The sequence below is a fragment of the Hyposmocoma kahamanoa genome, unplaced genomic scaffold, assembly GCF_003589595.1.
Source record: "Hyposmocoma kahamanoa isolate Upper Pololo Valley unplaced genomic scaffold, ASM358959v1 93, whole genome shotgun sequence".
NCBI lineage: Eukaryota > Metazoa > Arthropoda > Insecta > Lepidoptera > Cosmopterigidae > Hyposmocoma > Hyposmocoma kahamanoa.
The window spans coordinates 4,571,435-4,585,737 of NW_020654810.1; the positions used below are offsets into that span (position 1 = coordinate 4,571,435).

Genomic DNA, 14,303 nt, shown 5'->3' on the forward strand with positions numbered 1-14,303 from the left:
TTCCGTAGTTACAATAATTGCAGACTCTTAGGAAGTTTAACTCGTATGATTCAAATAAAAAAAAACTGCAAAAAATGCATTTTGAATACAAGTTGATATTCAGATTATTTAATAGAATACAAATGTTGCAAAGATAATCAATTATCTATTAACATATCTCAAGTTAGAGACAGATAATTTGTATAGAGGCATGTTACTTTTTGTAGGACTTCGTCTACAAAGACGTATTACCTTAGCAGCTTGCGTCCACAGATCTATTGCATTGAAAATGGAACAAAAACTAGGATAATCGTTGTAAAGATAATTGAAGACCAGTTCATTAACAGAGAAAAAATACCTCCGTCAACGGGCGATACAAAAACGTTCTCAGAACAGGTTGTTTGGTATTTGCAAATCATATTATATTCTGCAAGAAAATGCAGCAAGGTCCAATGACAAAGGTAAAACTAAACCTAAATAATATATGACAACAGTTCCGACCGATTCGTAAAACATTATGGCTGTCGATTAAAGACAAAACGCGGTAGGGGGTGATAAACCGACGGCTAATTGGATAACTCCCCTTTTAAGGTGCATTTTCTTTAATGTGGCCGATTGTCACGACTGCGACCTGTCGCCCGTTGTGACAGGAAGCTGGGGCAAGGGGCGTGGGGGGCACGGTACACGATATCCCTTTTACCCAGACCAATTAACGGACCTCGTCGGACCGGATGTGCGTACACACATGCATTAGCACCTCGACCCTTCACTAATCTTTTTATAGACGCAAGAAAAAAGGTCTTGGGAAAATAAGCAAAAATCTTTTGTCACGTTCTGAGGGCTTCTATGGCAATACTGTTTGCAGACGTGACTATACTCACCGGATTATGAGCAATCGTCCTTGATAGGTCCAGCCGGTGTCCTTTAGAGGTATACAAGGCAAGACAATAAAACTTGAAAAGTGCAAGAGATATGCCAGTCACGTTTGATACGATGACTATGACGAACGTTAATTGGATGTAGATAGACACTAAAATAATACATCAGTTTCTCTTGAAATCATACCGTCTAATATATATATACGTTAGCTGCTAGACACGTGTAGTGACATTGTAGTATACAAAAATAGGACAAGATTAAAGCGTTGACGATGTCAGAATTTACAAGGCGTTAATCAAGTCATGCAGAAATGTTATAATAAATGACAAGAATGCGTAATTAATTGCTAAGGTTATTAGCAATTACCATAAAATAAACGTGAAGTGCCACTATGTCATATTACGGCCAAGAATTGTGTACAAGTGATCTCCTGATCGCTTACAGTTGGCTTTAATTGCTATTAATTCGTAAAGTAAGTCCAGAAGTGCAAATTAAAGAAAGATGTAAGCGCTCTTTCAAAGAATATGTTAATTTTGTGTGGCGGCAACAAACCTAAAAAACACACATTATTACTATTATTAGAATCACAGAAAACGGAAACGCAGCCCGTGCCACCAATTACGGAACTAAGGTATGGCGAACGCATGCTACTTCCGTTTTTGCTCCAACGACTCGCACCCTCTTTTGAGGGCTGTTCCGGAAGGGACAAATATTAATAAACGCTCAAAAGTCAAGCAAACCTCTGTTCCGGCTCAGGTTTTCGGTCTTTTGTATTACAGTAATTTGCTTACGAGTTGTTTGCAGCCTTTGTTGATTGCACTCATGGACATATTTAATGAGTTCATATTACTTTGAGTTGCTTGATCATTATCACATCATTTTAGCCTTCCGTAAGTTTGATATTAATACACCGGGTGTTAATAAGAGATTCAAACAAACTCTTTGAGAGTTGCGCCGTACAGCCAGGCAATCGCGAGCGCATAGTCCATTACCGGTCGATCGTATAAACTTCAAATATAATTTATCGTTTCCTCTCAGTGATTTTACTGAGCAACAATGCTCCACTCTTGGAGTGTAAAGTTAATGTCTTTACGACGTGTCAGGGAGTAATTTGCTTTAACGAGATTGTTGGCTCGACAAAAGACAAAATTACATACAGTCAGTGCATCATTGAATGCTGTGACAAAGTTCCAAGTAAAACACGAAAAAAACAAGTTTAATTAGTAACACCAAGGTAGAACACTCGCCGCAAAGCATCGGTGTCGTAATTAAACTCCAAGTCTTAGCAAAGCTTCGCTTGGTTTCTAAGCCCCGGCCGTGAGAAACGGTCTCACAGTTTCTTTCACTTGCCGCAACGCAGCACTTGACTAATAGCAGTTTAGAGTCCCGTCGAAACTTCGTGGGAATCATCAGACAATCAAACAATATCAGCGCAAAGTTCAACGAAATCTCTAACAGCAAAAACTGGAATAAGACCTGCGCTGAGTTGCACAAAGACTCTTAATTAATTAATTATTCGCTTTGCACTTGAAATAACTTGACACGAGCATCAATTCTTTTTTTATTTTCTCGGGACTTTTTGTTCTTTATGTTCAGCGTTAATTATGCGATTTTTTTCTGTTACTAATGCAACAAAGGCAGTAAATTGCAGTGTACAGTTTCAATCATAATTTATAAAAGAAACGAAATAAAATTCAGGAAACAGAGACTATAAAATCAATGATGAGTTATAAGGTTATAACAAAAAGTCAAAAATGGCATTGTTGTTGGTGCCTAAAAATGGATTTATCTTCGTGTATACGGGCACTGGCAAGAAGTTTTCGCTTTATTGGTTTTCAAAAACCTGTTTCAGTTAATGCTTCGGCTGTTCTGACTACATAAAAAGCTAGAAAAGTTCTATACAGGAACGATTTTGTAAATACAAAGCGATTATCACTCCTTAATTCTGTCCAATTTTGTTTTTTTTATAATGTCGTTTGACCTGGATGTTTTTTTTAAGTTTCTTGCCTCCCGAAGATTTGTAACAATCCAGTGTAAGCGATTATCATTCTTCTCCTAATTTTAAAATTAAATTATTAAAATTTTAGAGCGGTTACACAGTTCATGGTCACCGGTTGACTACCAAGTAGTAGCAGACAACTTAAACGAACGACCATCCTACCATCTTGCTCTAGGCTATCATCCTTTATTACGTTATGATTATAACTAAAAGAAACCTGTAACTAGAGACAACTGATTAAGAATGTTAGTATGATAAATGTCATAAAACGAACGAAGCAAGAAATTAAATCAAACTTTGAGTTTACTTCGTAGTTAACCGACTTGAAAAAAAGAAGGAGGTTATACGTTCGGCTGTATTTACGTTTTATGTATGTTTTCAAATTACTCCGTCACTTGTAGACCGATTTCGAAGATTCTTTTTTCGTTTGAAAGGGTGCACTCTCGTGGTGGTCCCATTGTCGCCAAGTCAGAATCTGATGGGGGGTATCCCATAGAAATCGAGGGAAATCCTCAAATTTTATAGGCATGTCCGCGTATATATCGATTTCTCCATCAATTGCGAACCAGTTTTGAAAATTCTTTCTTGTTTAAAAGGGTATACTCTCAAGGTGGTCCATTATGCTGTTCCGGGTTCGTTTCGGCTATCACAAATTACTAATTATTTTTTCGAAGATCGTTTTGCAAATCTTAGCCTTAAAATATATGTAACATCCAGTCTATTTATAAAGATACTGAATATTGAAGCCACTGGAATGGAATAGCCGTTAATGGGGTAAAACTGAAGCGATTCCCGGCATCACAGAAACGAGGGCGTGTCGATTAAATATCCGCCGGCCACTGACCGGTCGCCCGTCATCACTGATAGATTGTTTCATAAACACGTCCACCGGCAACTTAATTCCATAATCGTGTCAATAATCACAAGAGGATATTACTTCACACCCATTTCAAACTCCGAAATCGGTACGGATTTGCAATAATGCGACTGTGTTTCCGAGCACGTACCCGTGTATCTTTATGATGCGACTAAATAGGCACCTTCTGGGTGAGCTCGTTCCATCGCTGTCTTTGCTCCAAGGCTAGGTAGTGGTTCAGGAAGTCTACCAAAAATACGACACTACGTGACTGTGTCCGGAACGAAGCTCATACGTCCTACACTTATCAGTTTCACGATAAAAGTATTGCCAAAATTGCATTCGATAGCTGTCATTTGACGACAAATACTTATGTCAAATAACGATCTTCGATCGTTGCTTCGTTTTCGTAATAGACCTCCTGATCGAGTACATTCATAACACAAAAGATCTATAATAAATTTGTAACGTCTGCTGACTCGATCTCTAGCTCAGTTGCAGAGTTTGGTTTTCTCATACACAGGTTTCGACTCGATCGAAGGAAAATTACTTTGTGTTCGATCTTTGTATAAATAATGAAATCTATTTACTTTAAAAAATATGGTCGCGGTCGTTGGCGATCTTAACAGCTTTTAGGGGTCACCATGGGAATCGGCGTCAGCCGAAAAGCGAAGAAGACGTTGCGCAAAACGCGACTCTATTTACTAAAAGTAGTGACAACATTTTGTTCTTCTATTTTACGTTTCTTAAGTAAGTTTAAGTGTAAGTTTCTTCTATTTTTTATTTTTTTTAGTTCTTTAGATGATATATTTCATTATAATCTGACGGCAAAGAGCTATCAACTACATGTGAATTGATATCTGTAGTTGTAGTAGTTGAAAATGAATACTTTAGCTTTTTTTAATTATATCAAGTGACGGGACGAACAAGTCGTGCGCCTGATGGTAAGCTACACGCCTGTACATAACAGTTTAAATAGCAAAGACATAAGTTGACAACCCACACGTGCCTGTAATTTCACCAGCACCCTAACCCTTCAAAACCGGTACACAGTAATGCTGACATTACTGCTTGGCGGCAGGAATAGCTTTTAGTCAAAGCAATTAATGGAAGCCTAATTTTTGTTAAGGCAATAATTACACATTTAACCGACTTCCAAAATGGAAGAGGTTCTCAATTCGACCGTATTTTATGTGTATGTTACGAGATTACTTTGACATTTGTGAAGTGGTCGTCCCTTTCAAATTTGAAGAAAATATTCCACCTCTAAGAGTATAATCAGGGGATGAATATGGTTCTGTGGCTATTGGATTTTTCCCACTTTTCGTTAACCGATTTCAATAAAATTTGACAAATAGATGTAATTCCACAAACTTTTGGGGTAGGTTTTTCATTAAAAGAAAATATTCTTGTTAAATAAGTAAAGACGCGTTCAAAATAGCCGCTGTTAGACGCGCTGCAGCCTCGCGGCGGCCGTGCGACTGGACTGTCATTTCTCATACAATTTCTAGAAGTTCTGCAACCGCGCGACTGCCGCGCGACTGTCACGCTACAGTCACGGTTAGTGAGGTGTATACGTTAATTTTTCAAATTAACCACGATGGATGAAAATCGAACTGAAAAATTTATAGCTAATGTAAAACAACAAAAAAAATGCATGGGAAAATTTAATGAAAATTTATATTTAATTAATAATTTGAACGCGCCCTAAATGTTTAGACTATAGTGCATTTTGCCTGCTTATCTTGGTCTGTCATTTATTTGTAGTTCGAATCCGGAAGAAATATTTGTATGGTCTGCATTTGTTTCTCTCGTGTGTTTGGCTGTTGTGGTTCTCTATGTGTCTTCATGGCACCCGCGACACAGGGTTTCCCTAGTGCGGAGTATGAGTGTCTGCGTTATTATTATTATTCTACTCATCCCATTACAGCGAAATGAAGTGGAACGAAGTAGCGAAGCAAGTACTTAGACTTGCAAGTGTAATATCATAGTAATGGGAAGAGGGAGTGCTGGAGGCGTGTCAATTTAATATCCGCCGACGATCGTGATGGATGGGCGTTTTATTAGCCAAGCTCTAAGAAATAAAAAAAAACTAACTTGATTATAAATCACACACGAAGAAAATATTTGTGGCTTCAATGGGGAACATAAATGGCCGATATTTTCTCAAAAGGTGCTATTATGTGTCTCGTGGGCTTCTCGATTATCAGCTATCAAAATTTTTATGTACATTTTATTAGTCTAGAGCTCTTTGATTGACTAGTTTTATTAAGGTATCAGTGACAGTCAAGTTATATTATAGCTTTCTGTAGAATTGTTTATAATTAAACTATAAAACTAAGGCTCAATTATTATGAACCTACACGTGGAGGATCTTATTGATCCAATTAATCCGTTTGTTTTATTGAATATTCAATTAGTTTCCCGGCGTGTGCAGGGATTGGCATGAAATCAAGTATTTTGCTCTCAGAAACTACTTTCGGAATCGAATTTTGATTTTGTATCGAGTTCTTAGGTTTTGGCGTTTGTTACGCATATGATTATAAGGTTCGTATGCGCGGACGGGTTATAGTGTCCTTCCCGCATAACCAAGAGGTTGATAGAGAGGGTCACTATAAACAAAGCTTATTGTAGAAAGTGTAGTTGTTGTAGAAAGATGCGGGACTGTTACGCATAGGAAATAAAAGTATTTTTTCAAATCTACAACAAACCAAAGTTCCGGGTCCTTTACCGGTCCTAAAATCACGACTGCCATGTCATGGGTGACACGTCTCATAGACCAAAACATTGGTTGATTTGAGAACACAAATAACAGGGATTTAGATCGGAAAAAAATAAGTGTCATTTGATGTTGTTATTCTTAATTTCCAACCTACGTATAATTAAACAAGGTTGAAATTAATAACTCTTAAACAAACGACAACACGTTTAAAACGTGTAAAATGAAGCGGTCCAAAATGAAAACCGATCAATATTATGTTAGCAAACAATAGGAGCTCATCAATTTCGCCTGCCGAGAGGTTGTTGTGAAAAAAATTTGCTATGCCACACCAGGTAAAGTAGACTTTAGCGCCTGAGACGTAGGTACTATTGTTAAAATGGCGCCTAAAATTTGACCGTTTTTGTAAACAAAAACCCAAAATGCATCTGTCTAGTTTTCAAATTCTCGCCAATGGCGATCTTTTAAATTCTATTGCGTATACTTACATTTGTCAGTATGGTCACGGCGTTGTGACAAATTATACAGTAGGTATCCTGGTTTGATTCTAAATTGTTTTTTTTTATTCTAAAATCTTAAATCCCAACATAATTATACTTTTATCGGGAGCAGATTATCGAGCTTAATAGAAAACAAAAATATCGGATAAAACAACTAAAATTGGTCAATATATTCCGAGTACCCAAATGATTAGATTAATAAGAGAAAGCATTTAATAAATCATACACCTATAGGACAACTATCTGCCTATACAAAAGTGCTAGTTTTGAAGACGTGCTACACCTACCATATTAGAGTTACGTGGGCACCACCTACAACTCTGCCCACAATCGTATTTTTCGTTCAATGCAGCCAAGCTACGTGTCACCTAGCCAACCTATTCCTTTAAGTTATCAAAGGAATTTTGCCTGAGTACTTACCGTTTACGTCGATGGGTGTCTGACGATGTTGGCTTTCCCAAAGGCAGGTTTCGTAGTCCAGTTACCTGCTCTGCGACTCACGGCGGTTATTGCACATCAGCAGTGCAACAAGCTAATAACTTCCACTCAAGTGCTAATCGTTAGGAACGTAAAACAACTCGCACGGTTTTCAAATTTCGAGACGTCAAAATTTGAAATTGAAACATGCGCTCGCGTGACTGCGCGTTCGTCGTAGGCGCGACTGAGCGCGAGCGGCAAGGCGGCACGCGCCGGTGGGGGCTTCATTCACAAATCGAGTGGCGGGGCAGAGCGGGCGCGCGGGGGTCGTCATAATCGGCTCATTCATGCGGACACCGAGGTGGTGACCTACACGCACCTACCGTCACCAAATCGATGCCTCCAATGACCACTATGCCAACTTTATTTTTCGCTCATTCGCGTAAACAGCCATATTTATTTACTAACATCATGCGCCTCGAATTTTGTAAAAAACAAAACAAAATCGAAAAAAAGAAACAAATTTTGTGAAATAAAGAAGAAACAAAAAACAGAACAGGTCCATAAATTAAGCTGGCGGGCGTATTGTTCATTGGAGATATACTTAATGCAGATACAGTGGTGTTGCAGTAATTGTAATACAGAATTGCAAGTCAGCTTCCTGTCTTTGTCGACAGCGGTTTAATGGAACTGCAAAACGCAAGGTTTGTGAGAATACATAATATTATAATTGCAAGGCGACAACAACTTGCAACAATGAGGACCGGTCATGCAAGCGACCGCGACCTGACACTCAAATTAAAAGAATACACACACGGCGAAAGTCTGGAGAAATTCGAACTCGTATAATATCGAGGTCTTCGCATTATTCAGATAACAATCGCGGATATTGGTTTCCAATGCAGCGCCATAAATTCAGGAACGAACATTTCACAGCGATACTAAAAGTAAATCGTCCGCAAATCCGCGGATACCGTTGCGTTTGCCATCACGGTTTCTCGAAGTTATTAGAAGTACTAGCAAGAAAATTACAAGCCCCGGTGTTGGTGAAAGGCTGAGACTGTTAATGCAGCGGTTTATGTAACAGCCTTTGCACAGCACGTGCCCAGACCAGCATTGCCTCACGTTGTTTTAATATTCCGAGTGGATTTTGTTCAATGAAGGTTAGGTACTTGTCAATGAACGTGTTACGTCGGCATACAATTGAACAATATTTTGTTTTGGAAGTGGAGTAAATAAACTAATCCTTATTTTTTGTACTTATTGAAGCCACAAGTATACATACATTCGCAGACTTAATTTATGTTCAATTGTTCGATAACCCGCGTACTTATGCATAATTAATTAAAACTAGAAACATTACAATTCTTAATTATTAAGTCCCTTGAAGTGGAGTAAATAAACTAATCCTTATTTTTGTACTTATTGAAGCCACAAGTATACATACATTCGCAGACTTAATTTATGTTCAGTTGTGCGATAACCCCCGTACTTATGCATAATTAATTAAAACTAGAAACATTACAATTCTTAAATTTGCGATTACATTATTTTAGTTTTACATACATTTATTAGAACACCGTAATTACAGTCGATGCCTAAGGTACCTGACCCTTAACCGACTATTTGGTTCTGAGTAGATCAGTGTTAAGAAAGTTGTTAAACAAACTTAACCTTTAACCTGTGAGCCGTAAAATTCGTTTGATATGATTTCATTATTGCATCAATAATAAATGACGTTTCAAGAAAACTTTTAAGCCGATTTGATCTGTAAAGAAGGAGGCAAACGAAGACGAGCCACTTGATGGGAGGTGGTCATCCTTTGAGAGTCCTGTAAACACGCTTTTTGAAGAACCCCATGTCATAGCGCAAAGGAATACTTCAGGAGGAAGATCATTCCACATCTTACAGGTACAAAAAGGAACAAACGAGATGCCCGCATGTTCTTAAAATGCCAGGCATCCGAGATGTGGGGGTGGGCTCTACTCATTCGGCGACGGTGGAAACTTGACGGTGGCACCAGTTCGAAAAGTTCCTCTGAGCACTCTCCGTTATGAAGACGGTAGAACACACACAGAGAGCCAACGTCTCTCCGTAGCCTAAGGGGGTCCATATCGTTAGCATCGGCTCACTGCACACTATGATTTTTGGTAACGTTACGCTACTGAGTATCCGGTTTTACACTCTTCTGTTAAATGCATAAGAAGGCTCGCAGAACCAAAAGGTCAGCTAAGGGGTCAGCACCACGGTAATTTTAGGTTTGTAAAGAAGATTACGCAATATTGCACATTTGCTATGTCCTTACACTCCGTAAACCCACTTAAGGCATAAGGTCCAAACACTAGCCTCGTAAAATATCAGCTCAAATATTACAATTGCCTGGGCAATATTGTAAGGACAAAATAGAAACTTTCCCAGGATATATTACACTCGACACAATCACTACATTCGTGTACATGTATAATAGTTAGGTAGCATTTTGATTGTTTAGATTCTATTAAGTGTTTTTAACCCACTTCAAAAAAGGAGGAGGTTCTCAATTCGACTGTATTTTTTGTGTGTACGCTACTCGATTTCTCCGACATGTGTAAGCCGATTTCGATAATTCTATTTTTGTTGGAAAAGGATTAACTCAGTAAGGGTCCTATTCAAATTCAAAGAAAATATTCCACCACTAAGAGTGGCAAAGTAAGGGATCAATCCGGTTTATTGAATTTTACTCGCTTTCCATTAACCGATTTCAATAAAACTTCGCCCATAGATCGATACCTCCAATGAACACTACGCCAACTTTATTTCTGGACCTGTTCTGTTTTTATTTTGTTTTTTGTTTCTTTATTTTTTTCACAAAATTCGTTTTTTTGCTACTTTTTCGAATTTCGTTTTTTGTTTCTTAATTTTTTTTTTTTCACTAAATTCGAGGAGCACAAAATTAGTACATAAATGTGGCTGTTTGCAAAAATAACAAGCTAGGAACTCCTCAACAGTGTACAGCAGCTAGGTACCTTGTTTTTGGGCTCATGATTCGTTTTGATGATGACTTCCGTATGCATTTAGGTTGTCGTTGGTGAGACCATGATAACGAACACTGCGAAAGCGGATAGATTTTGAGAACGGTTTCGTTTTCATGAAAAAGTTGGAATTATCTTGACTCATAATTTCTCTGATAGAGCTGACGTGTTCAATTCTTCCGCGATTCTGCAACGCCTCGGGAATGTTAGCTGATGCACAAGTAGATGGTTATGCTGCAGTTATGCAAAAGCGAGTGGCCTCCTTGTTGCGCAGAGTACGTGGCAGATGTAACAGCCTCTTGAGTATCATTGCTGGTCGGATACAAAATTCATTCTTTGAACACTGGACCAAACCTCATGTGTATACCCCAAACTTAGCGTGTATTTATAATTACTAACTTTAGTATGTAATGTATCTTTGTTTCATAATTATAACAAATTAGTGGAGTAATTTATTTAACTATAAAAGTTAATTGCAATTAGTGTGTAAGTTTGTATTGTTCACTAACCAATGTGCCTCTGCGGCCGAACGGCTACCATACTGGACAGTCACACAGCGGTCCCGGTTTCGATTCTCGGGCCGGGAGAAATATTTGTATGGCTTACATTTATTTATCTCGTTGTCTGTGTGTGTGTGTGTCCATGCCACCCGCGATACAGGGTTTTCCTAGTGCGGGGCTATGGGTGGGTAGTTGTTATTATGGTTATTATTTTCTGAAATAAAATATTTGAATTTTAATAATGATCAAAGCTCTTAAATAAATGTAGATTTGAAAAAAAATTGTCTGATTTTGTATCGCTAACTTTAGTTTAAAGCTCCTACGATTACAGGGATTTCCAGTCCCATAAAACAAGTTCACAAGCACTCAAGTGGTAGGGCGGTATCGATTTACAATATAATTCCACTGCAGTAACCAACAGGTTGCGAGAAGGCACAATTAAAGTAAGTGTGGGCGAGGATTGCTTACAAGATACACCCCCGAGACTTTAAAAGGATAATTACTGCTTTCTAGATGTACGACTACGGGCAGAATGCGTAACTGAGTGAGGTAATCGTCAATGACCAAGCGAACATAACATTATTGGTACATCGTAATTAAAAGTACATTACAACGTAATCGATCAGAAAGGTAGTGCTATGAAAAAAAAGACTGATTACAATTTTCGATAGTGTTATTGACTGCGAGGTAGTATATACCACGAATGAAAGAAATCAATTGAAGTGCTTTTAGCATCGATTACTATCAGAACCCCTGCTTTCAAAACTTACACTATCATAATGTTAAACACTATGAAGTCTTGATAATGATTGGTCGCAGTTTCTAATTTAAAAGGATGTAACATTAAATTTTACCTAGTTGGCATTTCGTTGAAAGATCAATATCTGTTATTGCAAGTTTTTAATACGTTTTGATTTTATATTGACATGTACTGCCATCTAAAGGCAATAGCTGAAAGACTTGAGGCGACAAACGACTAAAGTTCTTAAAAAAAGCCGATCATATTGCAGTGGTTAAGGTTTAATTCGTTTGTTATAAAAAATCTATTACGATAAACAGAAAACTGAACATTTAGGTATTCAAATACTCTAAAATATTAGTCGATAGAGTAACAAGTGTTGGAGAGGATGTGGGTTATATTTTTCTGTATCTAATGCAGCAATAAACGTTTTTAATGTAACTCCACTTATATAATTTTTCCATGACTCCTCATGGGGAGCGATATATATATAATTTTTTTCTTCGTATTTTTTTTTGTGTTAAGTTAATATAAAAACTACGTGTTTTCAATTATTTTTTATGATGGTAGGCGTTGAAATTGTTTTGTCTTGCCAAGGTGAAGCAAACATACATCAGATTATCCTAGAACAGTCAAGGAATATAATAGCCCTGATATTAAATGCGTTAGGATTTCTAACAAGTAGCAAGCCATCGAAGCACGGAGACGGGTGCAAACCAGCTTCCTGCTGTCAATTAATGCAATAAACGGTCTCCTAGCGGCGCTGTAACGGTTACGCGTTACAACTGCACCGAGTTACGGAATGTTACTCGGCAAAAACCGTAACTTGTGAATGGGAAAATGATTGTCGTTGAAAAAGGTTGTATTGTAGACTTGGACTCGTTTGTCGGTTATTTGAAATAAAATTGCAGCAGGAAGCGTGTAGACGTAACTACACAATGCAGAAGTTATTCTCTTCCGTCTGTGCAGAGATGCAGGGCAAAAAGTTTATAACTTGAAAGTACTTAAAGGGGTATGCAATGGTATATTTTTTATCGAGGGACTAAAACGAGCCAATATATCCTCGAGGTGGTTAGACACCCAAGCTTTAGCGAGGGTGTCGGTGTCTATTATTCCGAGGGTTTATATTGGCTTTTAGTCTCGAGGCGAAAACTTTACTTTTCACTTCGATTGCGAGAAAAATAGTTATTTGGTATGCAAGGCTGCAAAGTTGATGTTTGACGTTGCTTGTATTCAAAGCTGAACAAGCAAAGGAATCTAAAATCCACAAATTGATTCTTGAACGTAGCGAGTGTTAAAAAAGACACGAGACGTAAAGCAACTTTTCACCTCACTATATCGAGGAAAATGGTAGACGGAAGAAAAACAGTTGAATTATAAAACATTAGTTTTTTCTAAATAAAAGAAAAAGTTTTAAAATTAAAATTTTTATTCTTGCTTGTACTTTTATTCGGTGTGATTGATTAAAATTATTTTAGTTCTTCGACGAATTAAAATAATTTAATAAACACAATTAGTTATCATTGTCAATTTAATGTCACCAATAATAAGAATAAAATATATCAACGGTGCGACAATGTCGCTAATTTGAACGTATCATTTTTTTTTTATCGAAAGAAAAAGTTAAGTGCACCACAGTCCGTCGTCAAATTCGAATTTCAAAAACCTTTTCCAAACCCTTTTTTTTTTAAAAAAGAAAGCCTTTCAGCGCTATTGAGGTGAAAAAAATATCGTGTTCGCTCTACAACAAAATTACGAACCAAAAGTCTGAAATTTTTGCGGTATTTTTTTCCAACCAGACAGATACAAGAAACGCAATAACGCGGGAAAATAATATGGCGCCATCGTCAATGCGGAAGAGGCACGGAACTAAAACCGAGCGTACTACTGGCTGTTTAGAGTTTGTTCACTCGAAGTCAATTCAAAAATAGGTGCTCTTTACTCCTAGATTAAATGATGCACTTTACTCCCGATACGCAAGGCTTTAGTGCCGTACTTTTAGAACATGAGAAGTGAAAAAATATGCATTTCATTGATATGAATTTCATACATACATACATGACAAAGTAAAGCCGGAATTTCTGTTATTTTGTCGGAATTTACCATCATTTTTTAATCAAATTTACCATGAGCTTTTCGGTGAAGGTAAACATCGATATGAAAAAGGTTCACGACCTTTGAAGTCCCCAACCCGCATTGGGTCAGCATGGCGGACTATGGTCTAAACCCTAGCCTAAGAAGAGGCCCGTGCCCAGCAGTGGGATGTACAAATAGGTTGATCATGATGACAAAGGAAAAATATTAGAATACACTGAACCTACACTCACCTTTACAATATAAGGCCACATAGTCCTTCGTCGACGTCGTACCTTCAGGAAGATTCCACGACACTTTGAATAGTTCGTCTTCCTGGACCCACTTGATTTCCGCGGCACCACCGTTTTTAACTTCAGTCCCATTATTCTTCTCATCGTCAATATTTAAACTTAGATTCTTTTCCTTTTCTTTATTTATGGCATTGTTTTCACCTACACTGTCACTGGCACTAATTTCTCGAGTGTCCACACTGTCCTGTATTTCTTCACTTTCACGAAGTTTTGTTCGTCTATCACCAGCAAAAGCGACGTCATGTTCTTCTGACATGACTCCACTTACAAGACACACATGCTCGCACCGTCACTCCATTGTGATGATAAGACTACGC

General features: G+C 37.8%; 1 protein-coding gene across 3 annotated transcripts in view; it reads right to left on the reverse strand.

Moving 5' to 3' along the window:
* The window catches only part of LOC113237569 (E3 ubiquitin-protein ligase HECW2), a 159,773-nt gene extending 145,744 nt beyond the window's left edge, over positions 1–14,029 (reverse strand). For 2 of the 3 annotated variants that reach the window (XM_026474132.1, XM_026474128.1), the window contains exon 1: positions 7,353–7,673. The gene's annotated coding sequence lies outside the window, so the exon portion shown is untranslated. Of the gene's footprint in view, positions 1–7,352; positions 7,674–13,926 lie in introns of those variants that run through there. The other variant, XM_026474129.1, reaches the window with a different exon arrangement.
* Between the last annotated feature and the right edge of the window lie 274 nt (positions 14,030–14,303).